The following is a 15,586-nucleotide window of genomic DNA, read 5'->3' as shown; positions in this document are numbered from 1 at the left end:
TATGTGGCCTCTTTAAGCAATTTGCAAACATAAGCCCCACCCCTTCTCTCAGAGGTGAGCATCATTTTACAGATGGGGAAACTGAGGCATAAAGAGGGGCTGGGACTCTTGGTTAAGGTTATACAGGAAATCAGTGGCAGAGACAGGACTGGAACCCAGGCTGCGTCCTGACTCTTGCTTTGATACCCTCCCAATGCCAGTTCCTGGCGATCTGACTCACAGCCTGGAGTTCTACCCACCAGACAACTCTCCCTCCTAGAGCTTAGAATAGGCAGGTGTCCTGGCTGCCAGCACCCGGCTTTGGCTACTAGACAGCCCTGTGCTACTTACGATCCTCTTTCTTCTCCTTCTCAAGAAATAGAAATCAGGGCTGGCTGCCGCCAGGCCCCCAGAGCCTCCAGGAAGCCAGTGAAACAAGCCCATAAATTTTGCTAAGTGGGGTCGGGTGTGGGGAGCAGCACTGCCAGCCACTTGAAATAAACCAACTCCTCTGCCATGCTGCAGATGGGGAGAGCCATCCAACCCAGCTTTTCCCTTGAGCTGTGTATTTCTCTTGGCACCGGCGGCTGTAGCCCAGATCCCCATGCCAGGGAAACCTGGTACACAGAGTGAAGTTGGCTTGGAGGCTGAGAGGGGAGAGATGGCTGCCAGCAGACACCATCTGTTCCACTTACAGAGAGAGGAAAACAACTCACGCCCACCTGCCCTCCTGTCTACCCTGGCATTTCTATGCTGGGGCCTGAGCTGAGACAGCCAGTTGGGATTTTAAGCACTGCTCTGAGCAGGGTTCGAGATCGATCAGTTTCATTATCCCCAGGTAACCGATGGGCAAACTGAGGCACAGAGCAGTGATGTGACTTGCCAGAGGTCGCCCAGCCGGCCAATGGCAGAGCCGGAACTAGAAACCCATGTGTCTGGGACTCTATCCTCTAGACCACACTGCCTCCTCCTAGGTGACAAGGTTGTCACGGCACCAGCACCTCGTCTACACCAGGCCCCTCCCCATTGCCGGCAGCCAGAGCAATGATGGGAAAGCTAGATAAGGTGTGTGACCCGGCTGATCAGCTCCTGGGGCCCTTGTGGGGAATACAGCAGGGGAGGGGCTGACTGCAAATGACTGGACTGCTGCATGCCTCTGTGTCAGCATGTCTAGACTTAAGGTCTGGTTCAGTTCCTGTTGAAATCAAAGGGAATCCTTTCCTGGACTTCCCATACGCTGCCAGCCAAAGAGCTCAGCACGGCTGCCCTTGTAGTCGGAGCGCCGTGCTCGGTGTGAGGAGACCTGGCTTCAAGGCCTGGCTCTGTTACAGGTTCCCTCTGTGACCATCCATGGGCAAGTCACTTTGAGGTGAGGAGGGACCGAGTGGTGTACCTGTGCCAGCTAAACCCTCCAGCGCAGATGCAGTGATAGGGCTCTAGAAGAGCTCGTACCAGGAGAGCTGATGTCGGTTCCCCTGACTGGCACAAGCTACCCTGGGATAATTGTACCCACGCGAGGGTTCAGTGAAAAATCACCTCCCTAAGCAACAGAGCTCTGCTAAGAACTTCAGTCTGAGTCTCTCTGGGATTCACTTCCCCAGCTATAAAATGGGGGTATAATCATCGTAGCAACGCAGGGCCGGAAGGGAGCTCGAGAGGCCGTCTAGTCCAGCCCCCTGCGCTGAGGCAGGACCAAGTAAACCTGGCCCACCCCAAACAGGGGTGTGTCCAACTTGGTCTTACAAACCTCCAGTCATGGGGATTCCACAACCTCTCTGGAAAGCCAGAGCTTAGCCACCCTGAGAGTTGGGAAGTTTTTCCTAATATCGAACCTAGCTCTCCCTTGCTGCAGATAAGGCCCTTTATGTCTTGTCCTCCCATCCGTGGGCATGGAGAACAACTGATCCCCGTCCTCTCTGTAATGGCCCTTCACGGATTTGAAGCCTGTTACCAGGTTGCCCTCAGTCTTCTTTTCTCAAGACTAAAGGTACCCGGTTTCTTCACATTTCCCTCCTGGGTCAGATTTTCTAAACCTTTTGTAGCCAGTTATTTGAGTTTATTGTTCATTTATTGTGTTACAATTAACTAACATGTTATGTCATATATAATCACTGTATGCTAAATAGATATGGTCAATGCTCCATTTTTTACTAAGCTTTGACATTTGGTTTGGTTTTTCCATAATCCATATGGGATTTCATCATTTATTGGCGAAGATTTACCTTCACTTGTAATATGATTTATATTTTCCCCGCCCCAGGGTTCCTTAATTAAGGGAGAGATTCTATTCAATCCACAAAAGGCATTTGTTCATTTTCTTTTATGTCATATTTAAGAACAAGTTTTTTTACCTATTACTTTTAACCTTTCAATAAAATTTGGAAAATAATTCCTCCAAGTTTCTGGACCTCCAGTGGAAAATCCTTCAACAATACAAACTTTCACTTAGTCTTTAATGCGAACCATATTCCAATCTATACAGGCTTGACATATGACTCTGTACCTTTGTATTGTCAAAGTTGTATTATTGGTCCATGTGGAAAACAAAGTTTTATCCCAAGTCTTATTTGTAAATTGTCTGTTTCCTAGTGGACAGGACCCCCGTTTTTCCTCCTCACCGAAACTCAGATCACATCTGGAACTACCTGGCTCCTTTGGTGGAAGCGGTGGGGATAGCAGACTGAGTGGGCCATAGACACCTGGTCCCCCTCTCGCTGCAGTGATGGCCATTCTGGGTCACAGGTCATGAGCTTCACCCCACCCTGGTCTGACCTATGTGGGGCACCACGGCAGCATGGCTCACACACACCTTCCGAGTCCCAGACCCGGCCAGGAGATATTCCCTAGGTGGGGGGAGGGTTGTAGTCCGTCGGCGACCTGGAAGGAGCGTGGGCGCATGATGGGTGGGGGTCTATCAGGGGACTGCATGGAGGAGGGTACAGAGGTGAGAGTGTGAGAAAGACACGGGGCGTGGATCGATGTGTGGCTGGGGGTGAGCAGATGGGGACATGGCAAGAGTTTAAAAAGTCCTGTAAAGGGGCAGCACAAGTTTCACTGGTCTGAGAGGACCCAGGAACGCCATGTCCCTGAGGGCCGCCTCCTGTTGCCAGCTCTAGTCACTGCCTATTTTCCCGTAAGAACAGAAGAACGGCCACACTGGGTCGGACCAAAGGTCCATCTAGCCCGGAGTCCGGTCTTCCCACAGCGGCCAGCGCCAGGTGCCCCAGAGGGAATGAACAGAACAGGGAATCCTCAAGTGATCCATCCCCTGTCGCCATTCCCAGCTTCTGGCAAACAGAGGGTAGGGACACCAGCCCTGCCCAGCCTGGCTAAGAGTTCCTTGGGTTGATTGTGCATTGTGGGAAGAAATACTTCCTTTGTTTGTTTTCAACCTGCTGCCTTTTATTTTCGTTTGGTAGCCCCTAGTTCTTGTGTTCTGAGAAGGAGTAAATAACACTTCCTTATTCCCTTTCTCCACACCAGTCGTGATTTTACAGACCTCTATCATATGCCCCCTTAGTTGTCTCTTTCCCAAGATGAAAAGTCCCAGTCCTATTAATCTCTCCTCATATGGAAGCTGTTCCATACCCCTAGTCATTTTTGTGGCCTTTTTCTGAACCTTTTCCAATTCCAATATCTCTTTTTTGAGATGGGGAGACCACATCCGCACACAGTATTCAAGCTGTGGGCGTCCCATGGATTTATATAGAGGCAATAGGATATTTTCTGTCTTACTATCTCTCCCTTTCTTAATGATTCCCAGCATTCGGGTCGCTTTTTTGACTGCCGCTGCACACTGAGTGGATGTTTTCAGAGAACTATCCACAATGCCTCCAAGATCTTTCTTGAACAGTAACAGCTCATTTAGACCCCATCATTTTATATGTATAGTTGGGATTATGTTTTCCAATGTGCATTACTTTGCATTTATCAACCTTGAATTTCATCTGCCGTTTTGTTGCCCAGTCACCCAGTTTTGTGAGATCCTTTTGTAGCTCTTCGCGGTCTGCCTGGGACTTAAGTATCTTGAGTAGTTTTGTATCATCTGCACATTTTGCCACCTCACTGTTTACCCCTTTTTCCAGATCATTGGTGACTATGTTGAATAGGACTGGTCCCAGAACAGACCCCTGGGGGACACCACTACTTACCTCTCTCCATTTTGAAAACTGACCATTTATTCCTGTCCTTTGTTTCCTATCTTTTAATCAGTTTCCGAACCATGAGAGCACCTTCCCTCTTAGCCCATGACAGTTTACACCAGCATCTCACTTACAGCGCACTCCCAGCACAGCCAGCTCCTAGGCCGTGCAGAGCCGAGGCAAGCAGCCGCCACGGGGGAGATGGCCGTGGGCGGAGTGGCTCTGACGTTGCCAGCAGGCCTGCAGCTTTAAAATGGACTGCACCAGAGCCCTGGATGCAACATGCCCGGATTTCGGGGTGGTTTGGATCTGGGGCTGAAATTCTCGGCTTGGGCCCGTCACCTGCAGTGAACTACGACCTCGAGGTAGAAGAGCGTGCCAAACCTCTTGCTGATTCAGCGTCGGGGCTGCTCGCCCCTTCCCTCGAAGGGTTTTCTACAGACTCTTCCCAGGCTGTTTCCTCTGCCTCGGGCCGGAATCGCCCCTAATTAGAACCAGCCTCTGGCGCGGCTGCCGGGGCGTTTGTTCCCCTTTGATGGTGGCCGACGGAAATCCGAGCTGCAGGCGCATCGGTCCCCGCAAGGCATGAAGCTTCTGCTTGAGCTCTGGGAAATGCCTTTGTCCCACCGGGTCATCCTTGCTTTCACAGCCACGGCAGGAGACGGGACAACAGTCTCCTGGTGGCATGGATTGTGTGACCTGCCTCCCAGAGCTCAGCCCAGCCTGGACACCTGGGACCTGTGCTTTGTCCCTCTGTGCATCGCAAAGGGCCTTAGCGTGGGTGGAACCAGCCCTTTGACCACAGCTCCAGCACAAAGTACGTCAGGGTCCTGCTCTCAGCCCCTGGGGCGGGGAGCGGGTTGGACCGTGGCTGTTCTTCATGTCCCGGAGACCGTCCAGGGCCACGGGCAGCACAGCGTAAATTCAAGCATCCTGAGGCTGCTCTGACTCCCAGCAGGGGCGGAGCAGGACCCCGCACGGCCCCAGAACCCGGGGAGGCTAAAAGTGACATCTCTCGCCCTCCCACCCCATCTTCGCCCCGGACCTGGCTCTGGGGAAGCTCAGATCTGTCTCGTGCATGGATGGCACAGACCCAGACATCTCGGCACAGGGCCAGCCTGTGCACACCAACCCAAATGCCCCGAGCTTTGGGGCCAATAGACTCAGCTCCGGTTCTGGAACTGGCCAGCAGGGCTTGGGCTGAGCCTGGCTACGAACCCAGAGCTCTCAGCTTGGCTAGCAAAGTGGTGAGCTGCAGGGTGATCACGGCTTGTTCGAGTCTTTGCATTAAAAGCCAACACAGGGGCCAAAGGGCTGCTGGAAAGCCAGCTAGTGGTGAGAGCAGGCGTCTGGGAGCCAGGACTCCTGGGTTCTCTCTCCTGTTCGGGCAAGCTGTTTTGTGACCTGAGGCCCTTGATTTTGGCTGTCCCCATTTCTGGGAGCCCAGCTAGAGACACGCAGGAGCTGCTTTCCAGCACCGCTGGCCCCTCGCAGGCCTCGTTGCTGCCAACTGGAATTGTGGGTGAAAATCAGACCCTGGATCCCAGCATGCACCTGGGCAATTGGGACCCAGCAAGGAGATTTCCCAGTGGAAAATCTGAGCTAAACACGCGTGTCCAGAATAAAAACTCTGGGGCCACCTCGACAGCTGTCACTGGGCTGCAGTCACTCGGCCCTTCTGGAATTCAGATCCTCTAGTTCCAAAAGCCCATGTCCCTGCTACTGGGGCTAAAGGAGAATCTCCACTAGCTGGTGGCAGTTATAAGGCCTATGACACACAGTAGATCCATTAGGACCCCTCCCAGTATAGGGCAGGGACACATGCACACATGCTCACTTGCACACATGCTTACTTGCACACACACGTGCGTACACCCCCACTGGCCAGTTGGTTACGTGCGTATGGAGATGTACAGCTTACTCCTGGCCTTTCAGATCATCCATGGGGGCAACAGAGCTGAGTCTTTGCTCCCTTGTTCCCCTCCCAGGCTGCTCTCCCCCCGTCCCCAGCTGATTTACAACGTCAGTCCCTCCCACAGCACCGAGCCCGGCCGGATCTCAGGGGTTTATGTCAAACCCTCAATTTTAGTTGGCTGCAGCATTTTGCAACTCATGGCTTGCTGGTTCCCATGGCATCTGCCGTTCCCACTGCGAAGGGCCGGAGGTGCTTGGCTTCCAGGCCACGTAGAAATTAGAGGTCAGTGCTAGCAGTGTCTTCCTGCGGCGCAGTGGTTGAGGGGAGAGTGCTGGGGGTTGGGGGGTGAGCGAGGGGCCGGGCGCTTCAGCCCAGAGCTTGCATTTCCTCCAAGCACAGAAGGGAGGCCTCTGGAGCTGGCCAAGGCCGGCTGGGTCCTGTCTCCTCCACCTCGCTGCCAGCCAGTAGATGAGATACTCTCGGGAGACTCTTCCTCAGTGTGTCTCGTTGTCACTGGGTGCCCGAGGTCGGGGGGCTGCCCAAATCCCCCTCCCTGCCACCAAACCCTTCCTGCCTGGCACGTGCAGCCTCAGTACACAGAGCTCTCTGTCCACCCAACCCCCCTCCCCGCTCGGCACCCAGCACCAGGAGGAGAGCCACTTGAAGATGGCCTGGAGCCAGCTGCCTGGACCCCGGCATCTACTGCACGGCCTCGACCCCTTGCCACTGCCAGCCGTCGGGCGCCGGCACAGGTCTCTGGAGGGGAGGCTGCTGGGCCTCTCTGTAATTCCCTCCTGGCGTCGCCCGTTTCCCGTGGAACGAGCGGTGACTTCAGGGAAATGAGTCTGGGTTCGGCGCAGGCCGGTCACTCGATCCCGGCAAGCTTTCTGCCACGGGATGAGGGGGTTTCGCCAGCTGGACTTTGTTCCAGGCTTTCTCTGTCCTGCGGGGAGCCACCGGCCCATCCAGCTGTGCACCGAGCCAGAGCGGGGTTTGGTCTGGACCCAGGCGGGCTTTGGTACTACCTGGAGCCATGATGGGCAGACTCCCAGGCAAGCTCCTCGCTGTGGAGAGAGCTGCTGCACACCCCACCCTGTGTGGCCCCGTGGGGGTGTTTTCACCCCACTGTTCATCGGTTCCTATCTGCCCCAGGGACTGAAAGTCACGGCCCCCTGCTTAGCAGCCTTGCTGAAGTGAGACCATGCAGAGGTGGTTTCCTGAGCTTCTGTGGCTCCTTGGGCGGGATGCTGTCGCAGACTCAGACCCATTGAATTTCACCTGCCGTTTCGTTGCCAGTCCCCCAGTTTTGTGAGTTCTGTTCCAACTGGAAATAAACAGGGCCATAGGGGCTGTCCCAGGACTAGGCCAAGGGTCCACGTGACGTGCAGCAGGGTCCTGCCCCCGCTGGAGAGCCACACTTCTGGCCGGTTGTACAACACACGGGGACTTTTCCTCCTGGTCCCAGCAGCTCCTGGGCTTGTGCCCGTAGCCGGAGGGGCGCTCTCCCCCGGTGATTTTATCCCAGCAAGGTGTCGTTGCATTCACTCTCCCCATCTGTCTCCAGCTCTGGCTCCCCCTAATCCATGCGGCTAGTGCTTATGCCGCTCGCTTTCCCTTTCATGCACCCACAGTCGCGGGCCCCTGTGTAAACAGAACCAAAGGCCACAGTAGCTACCAAGGCTGTTCCCCGGGGGACTCGTCCGGCTCCTCTTCCTTTCCTGTGCCAGGCCAAGCTACAGCCATGGCAGAGATTCCCAGGACACGGAGAGCCCCCGGAGCCGGTTATCGGCCAGGGCCAGCAGTGGTGGCTCCAGCGGTGAAAACCGACGCCTCCCGACCTCTGACTGTCACTCTCTTAGCAGCTGGCCCTGGGACAGCTGGCGCAGGGGTGGGATCAGATGGATACAATGTGGAAAGGCCCCCGCAGGGTCTGTTTGCTTGACTGAGTTCCCCGGCTGGTTTGATCAGGGCGCTGAGCCAGTCATGCCGCAATGCGGCCCACGCAGCACGTCGTGATAGAGAGCTCGGCACCGGGTTCTGGGTCTCCTCTCACTTATGCTGGTGCAAACCGGGCCCGAGGTCGCCGAGTTAGCCCAGTGCCGGTGAGAGCAGGACCAGCCCCGGAGCCCTAACTGCCCCTGGCCCCCACAACTTGCAGCCCCTGGTACAGAACGTGCTGGGGGATGGGAAGGGTGAACATGGCCCTCCAGCTCTCTGGGGCAGCGGAGTGGCCCATAGACAGCCATTCAAAGCTGGGGTTTCGTGTGCGGGGGCTGCTTGCTGTCATAGAATCATAGAATATCAGGGTTGGAAGGGACTCAGGAGGTCATCTAGTCCAACCCCCTGCTCAAAGCAGGACCAATCCCCAATTAAATCATCCCAGCCAGGGCTTAGTCAAGCCTGACCTTACAAACTTCTAAGGAAGGAGATTCTACCACCTCCCTAGGGAACCCATTCCAGTGTTTCACCACCCTCCTAGTGAAAAAGTTTTTCCTAATATCCAACCTAAACCTCCCCCACTGCAACTTGAGACCATTACTCCTTGTCCTGTCCTCTTCCACCACTGAGAATAGTCTAGAACCATCCGCTCTGGAACCACCTCTCAGGTAGTTGAAAGCAGCTATCAAATCCCCCCTCATTCTTCTCTTCTGCAGACTAAACAATCCCGGTTCCCTCAGCCTCTCCTCATAACTCATGTGTTCCAGACCCCTAATCATTTTTCTTGCCCTTCGCTGGACTCTCTCCAATTTATCCACATCCTTCTTGTAGTGTGGGGCCCAAAACTGGATACAGTACTCCAGATGAGGCCTCACCAATGTCGAATAGAGGGGAACGATCACGTCCCCCGATCTGCTCGCTATGCCCCTACTTATACATCCCAAAATGCCATTGGCCTTCTTGGCAACAAGGGCACACTGCTGACTCATATCCAGCTTCTCGTCCACTGTCACCCCTAGGTCCTTTTCCGCAGAACTGCTGCCTAGCCATTCGGTCCCTAGTCTGTAGCTGTGCATTGGGTTCTTCCGTCCTAAGTGCAGGACCCTGCACTTATCCTTATTGAACCTCATCAGATTTCTTTTGGCCCAATCCTCCAATTTGTCTAGGTCCCTCTGTATCCTAACCCTGCCCTCCAGCGTATCTACCACTCCTCCCAGTTTAGTATCATCCGCAAATTTGCTGAGAGTGCAATCCACACCATCCTCCAGATCATTTATGAAGATATTGAACAAAACCGGCCCCAGGACCGACCCCTGGGGCACTCCACTTGACACTGTCAGTGGCCTGTGATCTACAGGAGGTCAGACAGATGATCTGGTGGGCCCTTTTGGATGCTAAAGCATTTAGAGCAGCCTGGGGGTTGCTCTAATTTATATCGGGGGCCAGGCCTGGCATCCTTCGGGGTACAGATCTGGCCTAATGCCACCCAATGTGCTTACGCTGAGTGCGCTGAAGGTCGCAGCACAGAATGGCGGCAGGGCCTTGAATTCAGGTGGGCTCTTTGAGTGCGATTGTGAGGGAGAGGGTGGGAGTGTCGTGGGAGGCACCGTGTGCTGCGGGCTCTGGGATACGTCCTGCTAAGTAGCTGGGCGGGCGACAGCCAGTCGGGATTGTAACATTGCCTAAACGGGCGATTTCCTGGGTGTTTACTAGCTATGTGGGTAGCAAATGAGCAATCAGAACTGTGAGTTAAAGACTTTTTGGGGGGGGGGCACATGAACGCACCCGCCCCCCCCACGTGTGTGCACACGCACACCCACCCATACACCCACACACACCCATGCACACCCACGCACACCCACCCACACACCCACGCACACCCACCCACACACCCACGCAGACCCACGCGCACATCCACACACACCCACGCACACCCATGCACACCCACGCACACGTACACGCACCCCACCCCCACCCCCATGGACACAAGCGCACACCCACATGCACGCTCGCACTCACACACACCCACTCACACCCACACACAGGCGCACATTCTCTACGCCCGCCAGCCCAAGGCGCGTGAAATCGGTGGGGTTGCGCTCATGAGGACGGTACTGAACGCGGAAGGAAGTGCGGAATCAGAACGGGTGTTTCCATCCAAGAAAGAATACCAAAAGCCCATCAGTGCCATCGTCCAGACAGCCTGTATGCCCTTAACTCTGCCCCCTTGTGTGTGCGTTATGAGGCACGCTCTAATTTCACAGCCACACATTTTTTTTCTCCAGGACCCTGCCTCTGGGTGATGCCCAGAGAATGAGGCCGGGATATATTAGGAATGAGGCTGGGGCCTACCCCAAGGCTGAGCCCCTCCGCTGATGCTCCTCAGCCCTGAGCACCATTGCTAGTCCAGCCCGTAATCTCCACTGCGGTTCCTGCCCCCTCTCCACCTCAGGGCGCCCACAGGCTGCGGTTTGCTCTCTAACACGCTCCCTCCCTGCACGCCTCACCCCGTCCCCGTGAGGCACGTGGAGGTCGAATCAATTGCCAAGGCCACACAGAAAGTCGGGGTAGAACCCCAGAGTTCCTGGCACTCAGGCCTGTGTGCAGGCCACTAGGCCATGCAGAGAAGACAATGGAAAGGAGAACAGCTGCCCCCTTGGAATCATGGGGGAACTGATGAGGTGGGAGATGCTCCCCTGATCTGTCAGTCCCCCACCTGGTGTTAGACTAACAGGGGCGCTCCCCGAGCGATCCCCAATCGGTGCTTTAATGGGGAAGGCAAGATCCACCGAGGCCCCAATGTGACCCCTTGATGCTCACTAGGGGCAGCCTCAGAGTGTACAGGGATCCCCTGGGTCTGATCTCGACATAATCATCAAAGGGTGTCAAGTAAGGTCTCTCCTGAAAGCCCAATCATTGTGAATTGTCTGTACTGGTAAAAGGGAAGGAGTAATGTGTCCCCACTAAACTACGGGCTTAAGGGCTGTGAGTTGGGGCTGGTCACCAGGTGATAAACAAGTTTCTTTCATGCTTATCTCCCAGTCTGGCTAGCTGTAAACTGAGTACTGGGTATGTCGCAATGGAGGCCTGTCTGCAGTCCAAGCCAAACCAAGCCATTATAAAAGCAACAGGAAAGGAACCTGCAGGAAAAAAACAAAACCAGGGGGGGCCGGGGGGGCGGGGAGGGCATAACCTGTCTATGAGTGAAGACAATGGATTGTTGGGGGTATAACTTGGGGTGCAAAGAGACACCCTTCCCCTAGGGGACAAGCTGGCCGCAGGCTTGGCTTACAGTTTCACTGGGTATCCCCTTTTTCTAGTTAACACTGCGCATGATACAAGGAACTCCTGATTTACCTGCTTCATAATCATCCATTATTTCATAGGCTTCAATCAGGCGCTCTCCTGCTTGGCTCGTCTTGAAACAATGTTGATATTCCAGTCTCTCCTGTGACAGAGTCTCTCCTGGCTTTGAATAACCGTGGACCCCTTCTACCTTGTTGTTATTCAGCAGTATAATGTCACTGTCTAATCAAGAAAAGGAGTACTTGTGGCACCTTAGAGACTAACCAATTTATTTGAGCGTGAGCTCAAATAAATTGGTTAGTCTCTAAGGTGCCACAAGTACTCCTTTTCTTTTTGCGAATACAGACTAACACGGCTGTTCCTCTGAAAACTGTCTAATCAGCGCAGTCCCTGCACCCGGAGCGAGCACCGCGGTGTCGGCTGGTTTCAGTGACTGAAGCCAGCGTTCCCTGTGAAGGGGGCAGTCGGAGCTACGTGCTGTCAGTGAAGCGGCGCGGTGATCCGGAGGGGTGACTGGTAAACTGGGGGGGGGGACAGGGGGGACGACTGTTCCTTTGGAAATAGCGGTGTGACGCTGGCAGACCAGATGCCAGCTTGTGCCCAGGCCTCAGTGGACACTTATAAATGCATCGCTGGAAAGCGGGCTTGCTCCCCTGTGTGTTAGCATCACCACAATGGACATCAGATGTTCAGTTGATGAGTGGTGTTTCGTGTTTTTTAAAAATGCTTGTAAGCTGCTGCATGTATTGTCCTCAATCGCCTGTACCCCAGGTTATAAAGTGATAGCCAGCATCTGCGCTGTAAACCTCTGTGACTACGTAACTCATCAAACAGAGCAGAACATAAGAGCGGCCAGACTGGGTCAGACCAAAGGTCCATCTAGCCCAGTATCCTGTCCTCTGACTGTGCCCAATGCCAGGTGCCCCAGAGGGAATGAACAGAACAGGGAATCATCATGTGATCCATCCCCTGTCGCCCATCCCCAGCTTCTGGCAGACAGAGGCTAGGGACACCATCCCTGCCTAGCCTGGCTAACAGTCATTGATGGAGCTATCCTCCATGAACGCATCTAGTACTTTTTGGAACCCTGTTATAGTCTTGGCCTTCACAACATCCTCTGGCAAGGAGTTCCACAGGTTGACTGTGCGTTGTGTGAAGAAATACTTCCTTTTGTTTGTTTTCAACCTGCTGCCTCTTAATTTCATGTGGTGACCCTGAGTTCTTGTGTTATGTGAAGGAGTAAATAACACTTCCTTCTTTACTTTCTCCACACCAGTCACGACTTTATAGACCTCTATCATATCTCTCTATAGTTGTCTCTTTCCCAAACTGAAAAGTCCCAGTCTTATTAATCTCTCCACAGACGGAAGCTCTTCCAGACACCTAATCATTTTTGTGGCCCTTTCTGAACCTTTTCCAATTCCAATATATCTTTTTTGAGATGGGGAGACCAGATCTGCATGCAGTATTCAAGATGTGGGCATACTGTGGATTTATATAGAGGCAACATGATATTTTCTGTCCTATTATCTCTCCCATTCTTAATGATTCCCAGCTTTCTGTTCTGTTTTTTGGCTGCCATTGCACACTGAGTAGTTGTTTTAAGAGAACTATCCACAATGCCTCCAAGATCTCCTTCTTGAGTGGTAACAGCTAATTTAGACCCCATCATTTTCTATTTATAGTAGGGATTATGTTTTTCAATGTGCATTACTTTGCATTTATCAACCTTGAATTTCATCTGCCATTTTCTTGCCCAGTCACTCAGTTTTGTGAGATCCCTTCGCAGTCTGCTTTGGACTCAACTAGCTTGAGTAGTTTTGTATCATCTGCAAATTTTGCCACCTCACTGTTTACCCCTTTTTCTGGATCGTTTATGAACAGAGAGAAAGCCTTGTAGAATGCAGATGACGGTCTCTAACTAGAAGATGCTAAATCCTGTTCATTAAACACAAATGAGCCATTGTGCTAGAACAGGGCTCTCAACCTTTCCAGACTACTGTGCCCCTTTCAGGAGTCGGATTTGTCTTGCGTACCCCAAGTTTCACCTCACTTCAAAACAACTTGCTCACAAAATCAGACATAAAAATACAAGTGTCCCAGCCCACTGCTACTGACAAATGGCTGACTTTCTCATTTCCCCATATAATTATAAAATACATCGATTGGAATATAAATATGGTACTTACGTGTCAGTGTATAGCATATAGAACAGTATAAACAAATCAGTGTCTGTATGAAATTTTAATTCGTACTGACTTGGCTAGTGCTTTTTGTGTAGCCTCTTGTAAAACGAGGCAAATATCTACATGAGTTGAGGTACCCCCTGGAAGAGCTCTGCGCACCCCCAGAGGTACGTGTATCCCTGGTTGAGAATCACTGTGCTAGATCAAGGATCAAAGACTTTTTTAAGTGCATCCCCTCCACCCTCATGAAGCAGGGACCTGTGTGGGAACTGTTGCTATCAGCTTGATTTCCGAGGGAAGAAGATATAAAAATGCCTCACAAGGAAAAAGCATCGTCTCTTTGAACTCTCACGGGGCCAGAGACAGTAGCTAAAGCAGAGACCCCCGGGGTCAACCTGGGTCCGCCCTGAAAGACATTTTGAAGGGACAGATTATTACAGCCTTGTCACCTTTAGGAACCATAGATGGTAACTCAGGTGCCTGTATGTTTCCTTGCTTTAACATGAAAATGACTCTCATTTCTTCTTCCTAGTTAATAAACGGTTAGTTTTATGCCAGGATTGTCTTCAGGCGTTGTCTTTGGTGTAAGATCTAGAGTACCAGTTGATCTGCGGTAAGTGACTGGTCTCTTGGCACTGGGAGCAACCTAAATGTGGTGTGATTTTTGGTGTAAGTGACCAGGGATCTCTAAATCCAGCTTGCCTGGTGGTAACATAGATCCGGAGAGCCCAAGGGGACTGTCTTTGACCCATGGTAAGACTGTTGCAGAGATCCAGGAGTTCACACCACCAGCTTGGGGCGTCTGCCCTGCTTTCGACAGTCTGCCCGGGGGTGGGGACTTACGGTTGTGAGCGCCTCCAGACAGTGTGACAAGCGGGTCTGTGAATTCGGGGAGCATCCAGTGGGCCAGGGGCTGGGCGTGCCAGGGTGATGCTTAGAGGGATCGGGGGTCGGGGTGTAGCTATTGCTAATCTGCAGCGAGAGAGCAGGGTCTGCGTAGGCTGGGGGAGGACAGTGCTTGAGTTGCCGGGGGCTGGTGGAGTCGGGGAGCTGACCTCCGGCAGGCACAGACAAGGCTCCCTCACACTAAGGGCAGGTGGCAACGCTGGGTACCCCCAGGAAGTGTCACATTCACCAACATGCCCTGGGGGACCATCCTCCCTCACCCCAATCTGGCAGTCCAGACACCTTCCATCTCCAATTGATACCCCAGGGCATGGCTGGTGCCTGCCATTCCCAGGGAATGGATCTGGCTGGGGCCAGGTGGGGTGGGGTGGGGGGTGGACAGAGGTTTCAGAAGGCCAATTCCCCTTGGAGGGGAAAAGCCCTGTAACATCTTGAGTCATTTGAGCCACACCAGCTGATCACTGCCCACCTCCTTCTGGAGGGGGCCAGATGTGCCGGAGCGGCCGCAGGAGCTGGGAGCAGTGGAGAGCCTCCCATGTCCTCTCAGAAAGCAGCTCTGTTGTACTGGTGAACTACCCATCTTGGGAGCTTTGCCGCTGTGAATACCCCATCTGCGATCACACCCCGGGACTGCAGGATCGCTCCGTGGTTCTTGTAAACCTTGATGGTCGGTCGTGCCCCTGGAAAGAGCTTGCAAAAACCCCTGCAAACCCCTGCAAAAACCATCGGATGTCTGAAATATTTCTTACCCACAATAGGTAAGACAGGCGGGAACGTAATAAGCACTAAATAAGTGCACCGAGCATATGCCAGCAACAGCTCCAGGCTCGTCGTGGCTTGCTGGTCTGGGCGTTGCAACTGCTGCAGCCAGGGTCTGCAAGCAAGGCCCCCACATCAGAGGGGCTGGGTCAAAACGTGTGTGAGCGGCATGTGCCCGGATGCATGGGGGCGCAGTGCCGCTCGCTCAACTTCGGCTTGGCCGATCTCCTGCCATCGTGCCGGAGGGGTGGCGGGGCCGAAGCTGAGTGGTGCTGTGAACCCCGTGCACCCGGTCGCAGCTTCCGCAGTGGGGAGCAGCCCAGCCAGCCCCATTGGACTGGAGCTGCAGACTGCCACTGTGGGGTCAGTGCGGGGCAGGTCTGCACCCCTCTCCCAGGGACAGGACCTGACCCCCACAGGTCTTCCAGCCTCCCGGGGACAGGACCTGATTCCCC

The sequence above is a fragment of the Caretta caretta genome, chromosome 3, assembly GCF_965140235.1.
Source record: "Caretta caretta isolate rCarCar2 chromosome 3, rCarCar1.hap1, whole genome shotgun sequence".
Taxonomy (NCBI): domain Eukaryota; kingdom Metazoa; phylum Chordata; order Testudines; family Cheloniidae; genus Caretta; species Caretta caretta.
Note: the sequence above shows the minus strand (reverse complement) of the source record.